The sequence below is a fragment of the Dipodomys ordii genome, unplaced genomic scaffold (assembly GCF_000151885.1).
Source record: "Dipodomys ordii isolate 6190 unplaced genomic scaffold, Dord_2.0 Scaffold96, whole genome shotgun sequence".
Classification (NCBI taxonomy): Eukaryota; Metazoa; Chordata; class Mammalia; order Rodentia; family Heteromyidae; genus Dipodomys; species Dipodomys ordii.
In genome coordinates this window covers 8,259,886-8,265,699 of record NW_012267312.1, presented here as the reverse complement: position 1 = coordinate 8,265,699, position 5,814 = coordinate 8,259,886, and the positions used below count along the sequence as shown (strand labels likewise).

General features: G+C 46.2%; 1 pseudogene; it reads left to right on the top strand.

Moving 5' to 3' along the window:
* Positions 1 to 156: 156 nt before the first annotated feature.
* On the top strand, positions 157 to 5,578 carry LOC105993472 (annotated as a pseudogene).
* Positions 5,579 to 5,814: the final 236 nt, after the last annotated feature.

The following is a 5,814-nucleotide window of genomic DNA, read 5'->3' as shown; positions in this document are numbered from 1 at the left end:
AGGGAGGGAGGGAGGGAGGGAGGGAGGACAGAAAAAAAAGAAAAGATAAGATAAAAGAAAAATCTGGATGGCCTTTAGAGCCCTTACCCAAGAATTTGGACTGGGGTAGCAGCTGGTGGCTTACCTTTACAAGCAATCAGTCCCTCTGGCAGCAGGATGGCCTCCATGTCTTCAGACTCAGTTACCATGATGGTAAGAGAGGAAGAGAGAGAACATTACCTTAGATGTGGGTACTTGCGAGCCAGGAAGAGGCAACAGAAAAGGAGGCAGCAAGACAGAGCTCCAGCTTCCACAGCTAGTAGTGTATGTTGCTCCTAGGAAAAGCAAGCGTGCCAGCAATTGAGCTGCTCTTACTAGCGAGAAGAGTCTGAGGTGATAAGAAGGGGCAAACAACACAACGCAAGAGGAAAGAGAGGAGAGGAAAAAGATGTTTGAAGATACTGTGTAGGAACCTGTCATCCATGAAGAATGTAAAATCTCACTAGGTGCCTGTGGCTCATACCTGTAATCCTAGCCACTCAGGAGGCTGAGATCTGAAGATCACAGTTCCAAGCCAGCCCAGGCAGGAGAGTTGGTGAGACTCTTACCTCCAATTAACCACCAGAAAACTAGATGTGGCACTATGCTCAAAGTAGTAGTATACTAGCCTTGAGCAAAAGACCTTAGAGACAGCACCCAGGCCCTGAGTTCAAGCCCCATGACTGACAACAAAAAAAAAGAAAGAATATAAAATCTGGAAGAATATACCACTTCTTTCTGACCTGGTTATGACCTGTGCTCTTTCCGTGGCCCAATCTTACGTTCAGTGGCTTCCTGAAATGATGACGCCAGAAGGAAAGGGTTATGCTCTTCAATGGCTGGTGCTGGGAATGCATAACTCTGATGCACAGAATCATCCTGTGGTTGCACGAGTTTATATTCCCAATGATGATGCCCAGTTTGATACTTCCCAATGTCACAGTGGCAAGGGTGAATTTGGTAGCTTTGGTTCTAGGACAGGAAAAATTGAATGTGAGATTAAGATTAACCATGAAGCTGGGTACTGGTGGCTCACCCCTGTAATCCTAGCTATTCAGGAGACTGAGATTTGAGGATCATGGTTCAAAACCAACCCAGGCAGGAAAGTCAGCGAGACTGTTATCTCTAAAACGCTACTCAGAAAAAGCGGGAAATGAAGCTGTAGTTCTAGTGAAAGAGTGCTAGCCTTGAGCAAAAGCAGCTCAGGAACAGTGCCCAGGACCAGAGTTCAAACCCCAGAACCAGGAAAAAAAAAAAGACTAATCATGAAGGAAGAATAAACCATGCTCGTTACACATTGTGGCAGAATCCTCACATCATTGCTACAAAAATGCCATCTTCTGGGGCTGGGAAGGTGGTTCAATGGTAGAGTGCTTGGGTTCGATTCCTCAGGTGGTTCAATGGTAGAGGCCCTGGGTTCGATTCCTCAGCAACACATAAGCAGAAAAAGCCAGAAGTGGCACTGTGGCTCAAGCGGTAGAGCTCTAGCCTTGAGCTGAAGAGCTGAGAGACAGCGCCCAGGCCCAGAGTACAGGCCCCACGACCAACAACAACAAAAAAATATGCCATCTTCTGATCTGTAGGTTGTTTTTTTTGCAGGGGGGTCCAGTCGTGGGGCCTGAACTCTGGGCCTGGGCGCTGTCCCTCAGCTCTTCAGCTCAAGGCTAGTGCTCTACTTGAGCCACAGCGCCACTTCTGGCTTTTTTTTCTTTTTTTCTGCTAAGCCAGACCCAAGTGGAGACTGTAATCCTGATCTTAGGTTAAGAGGTTACCAAAAGGAAGGTTATGGTTTTCATTGGAACTCTAATTTGAGTAGACATTTCCTAAGTGACTCTGATAACCATATTCTCTGTTCGTGGGATATAAATGCAGGATCAGGTCTGGGAATGTGGCTTTGTAACAGAGTGCTTGCCTAGCAGGCATGAAGCCCTGGGTTTGATTCCTCTACCACATAAACGGAAAGGCCAAAAGTAGCACTGTGGTTCAAGTGGTAGAGTGATAGCCTTGAGCCAAAAGAAGCTCAGGGACAGTGCCCAGGCCATGAGTTCAAGTCCAGGACTGGCATAAATAAATAAATGCAGAATCAAAGGAAGGCAAAAATGTGGCCGGGCACCAGTGGCTCACACCTATAATCCTAGCTACTCAGGAGGCTGAGATCTGAGAATCATGGTTCAAAAAGCTTAGGCAAGAAGTGGTGAGGTAACTCAAAGTAGTAGAGTGCTAACCTTGAACAAAAAAGCTCAGGGACGGGCTGGGAAGGTGGCTCAGTGGTAGAGTGCTTGCCTTGCATGCATGAGGCCCTGGGTTTGATTCCTCAGCACCACATAAGCAGAAAAATCCAGAAGTGGCGCTGTGGCTCAAGTGGTATAGTGCTAGTCTTGAGCTGAAGAGCTGTGGGACAGCGCCGAGGCCCAAAGCTCAGGCCCCATGACAGGCAAAACCAAAAAAACAAAAACAAAAACAAAAAGCTCAGGGACAGTGCCCAGGCCTAGTTCAAGCCCTGTGACAAAAAAAAAAAAGGCCAAATTGTGGATGCCAATGCAATCTCTACTGGCCACTCTGCTGTTGTCTGTTGTTAAAGATGTGCCCTGGCATCTGTGGCATGAGTCACTGTTTGGATCTGTTGCTGATGATCAGAAACTTGTGATATGGGACACCAGGTCTAATACCACCTGTGAGCAAAGCCACTTGGTGGATGTGCACACCGCTAAGGTCAATTGTCTCTCTTTCCACCCCTATAGTGAATTGCTTCTAGCAACCGGCTCTTCGGATAAGACCATAGCTTTGTAGGACCTGTGTAACTTAAAGTTAAAACTCCATACCTTTAACCAGATACTGGTGGCTCACACCTATAATCCTACTCAGGATAAAGCTATTGGAGGCGGAGATCTGAGGATCAAGGTTCAAAGCCATCCCAGAAGGAAAGTCCAATTAACCACAAGAAAACCAGAAGTGGAACTGTGACTCAAAGTGGTAGTGTGTTACCCTTGAGCAAAAGAGTTCAGGGACAGCATCCAAGCCCTGAGTTCAAGCCCCAGAACTGGCTAATAATAATAACCAACTCTATACCTTTGAATCTCATAAGGATGAAATTTTTCAGGTCCACTGGTCTTCACGTAATGAAACCATTCTGGCTTCAAGTGGTACTGATCGCCGCCTGAATGTATGGGATTTAAGCAAAACTGGAGAAGAGCAATCAGCAGGATGCAGAATGCAGAAGAGAGGCCTCTGAAACCCCTGTGTTCATTCATGGGGGACACACTGCCAAGATTTCCGACTTCAATTGGAACCCCAATGAACTTTGAGTCATTGGGTGTGTCAGAGGATATCATCTTATAGATACGGCAAATGGCTGAAAACATTCACAATGATCAAGAGGCAGATGTCACAACATTGGAACTACAGGAACAAGAATCTTTTTACTTTTTACTTTTTTTGACAGTAATGGGACTTAAAACTCAGAGCCTGGGCCCTATCCCTGAGCTCTTTTGTTCAAGGTAGCACCCTCCCACTTTGAGCCATATTACCACTTCCGGTTTTCTGGTGGTTGGTCAGTCTCACCGACTTTCCTGTTCAAGCTAGCTTTGAATTCACAAGATCCTCAGATCTTAGCCTCGTGAGGATTACAGACATGAGCCACCAGTGCCTGGCTAGGATGTAATGCTTACAAGAATGCTTGATTTGTCAAGTGCTATAATAGAAAATGTAAGTGGGATGGCTTATGGATTTTTTTTCTGCGGGGGGGGGTCCGGTTGTGGGACCTGAACTCTGGGCCTCAGTGCTGTCCCTCAGCTCTTCAGCTCAGGGCTAGCGCTCTACCACTTGAACCACAGCACCACTTCCGGCTTTTTTCTTTTTGCTTATGTAGTGCTGAGGAATCCAACCCAGGGCCTCATGCATGAAAGGTAAGCACTGTACCACTGAGCCACCTTCCCAGCCCCTTATGGAATTCTTTACCATCTGATTCTAGCACTTTCAAGTGAGCTGTTCTGTACTACATCCTATTTGCAGCTATGAGGGAAAAAAGTAAGTTGCTTAAGGGAAAACATCATCATTGTTTCAAAGTACAAGTTGCAGGGCAATGCCTTTTGATTTAGATGTTTTAAGTCCTCATTGTCCCAAACTAAGTGCTTGATCAAGTTCCCAAATATGCAGATCACTGTTTTCACTTTCTTGATTGGCATAGCAAAAATAAAGTTTAAATTTCTTTTAATTTTTTTTCCAAAAAAGAAAAGTTGATAAGCTTTCACAAAACATTAATACAAAAGTGCCCCACAAAGTGATCATCCTGAAGGACAGCAAAGGATACAGGTAAAGCTGGGCACTGGTGGCTCACACCTGTAATCCTAGCTACTCAAGAGGCTGAGATCTGAGGATTGTGGTTGGATGTTAGTCCCAGCAGGAAAGCCCAAGAAACTCTTATCTCCAATAAACTACTCAGAAAAACCAGGAAGTGGCACTGCAGCTCAAGTGCTAGAGTGCTAGCCTTGAGCAAAAAAAGGTCAGTGACTGTGCCTAGCCCTGAGTTCCAGCACCAGGATCAGCAAAAACAAAAAAACAAAAACTAGAAACAATATATACTAAATCCAGCCACCTTCCTACCACCACACCTAGGCCCCTCCAGACCATGTCAGTGAGGACCACAGAGACAAAGTGTATTCAAGTACACCTGATCTGATTAAATGGCCCCCTCAAGCTCCCAGACCTTACTCTCTTCACTGACATGAGAAGATATGTCAAGGAAGGATGCGGGATGACTGGATATGCAGTCACCACAGAGGACCAGACATTAGAGGCAAAGGTTCTTCCCCAGGGGTGGTCCGCCCCAGGAATGCAGCTTTGGGCCTTGATCAGAGCTCTGGAACCTACTGTGAGTTAATATTTACACTGACCCAAATCTGCCTTCACCACCCGGCATGTAGAGCCACTTATAAGAAAGGATGCCTCCTTTCAGCAGGATGAAAGGAAAAAACAAAACAAAACAAGGACTTACACAAGACAGTCAGAATAGGCCCCATCACTGGTGGCCATAATCTACTGTAGGGGGTATCAAAAGGGCAGTGACCCAGTCAGCAGAGAAAATAGGTATATGGACAAAGTGACAAAGGAGACTGCTCAATGCATATTTTTTTTGTTGGTCCTAGGGCTTGAACTCAGGGCCTGGCACTGTCCTTGAGCACCTTTTTGCTCAAGGCTAGCAATTTGAGCCATAGTGCCATTTCTGGCTTTTTTGTGATTAATCAGAGATGAGTCTCACAGACTTTCCTGCCTGGGGCTGGCTTTGAACTGTGATCCTCAGATCTCACCCTCCGGAGTAGCTAGGATTATAGGTATGAACCACCAGCACCCAGCTTGCCAAGTTCCCCTGCCATGCAGCCCAGAGCCCGGGTGTTGGTGGCTGGAAAGCCTGAGGTACAGCCAGGAGGAAAAGAAATGGGTGGCATTGAAGGGGAGAAATCAGATCCCAGAAGGCTGGTGGAGGCTCCCTGATCCGTGTCTTTTTGTCCCACAGAAATTGGCTTCTCAGCTAGTAAACCAGTACCATGAAATGGAGAACTAGGAGCAAACTAAACTGCAGCCTGGCCCTGGTGGCTCACACCTGTAATCCTAGCTACTCAGGAAGCTGAGGTTTGATATCACAGTTTGAAGCCATCCAGGGCAGGAAAGTCTGTGAGACTCTTAGCTCAAATTAAGCACACAAAAAAAGATGAAAGTGATGTTTATTGCAGCACTGTTCACAATAGCTAGGATATGGAAACAACCCAGATGCCCCACCACAGATGAATGGATCCAAAA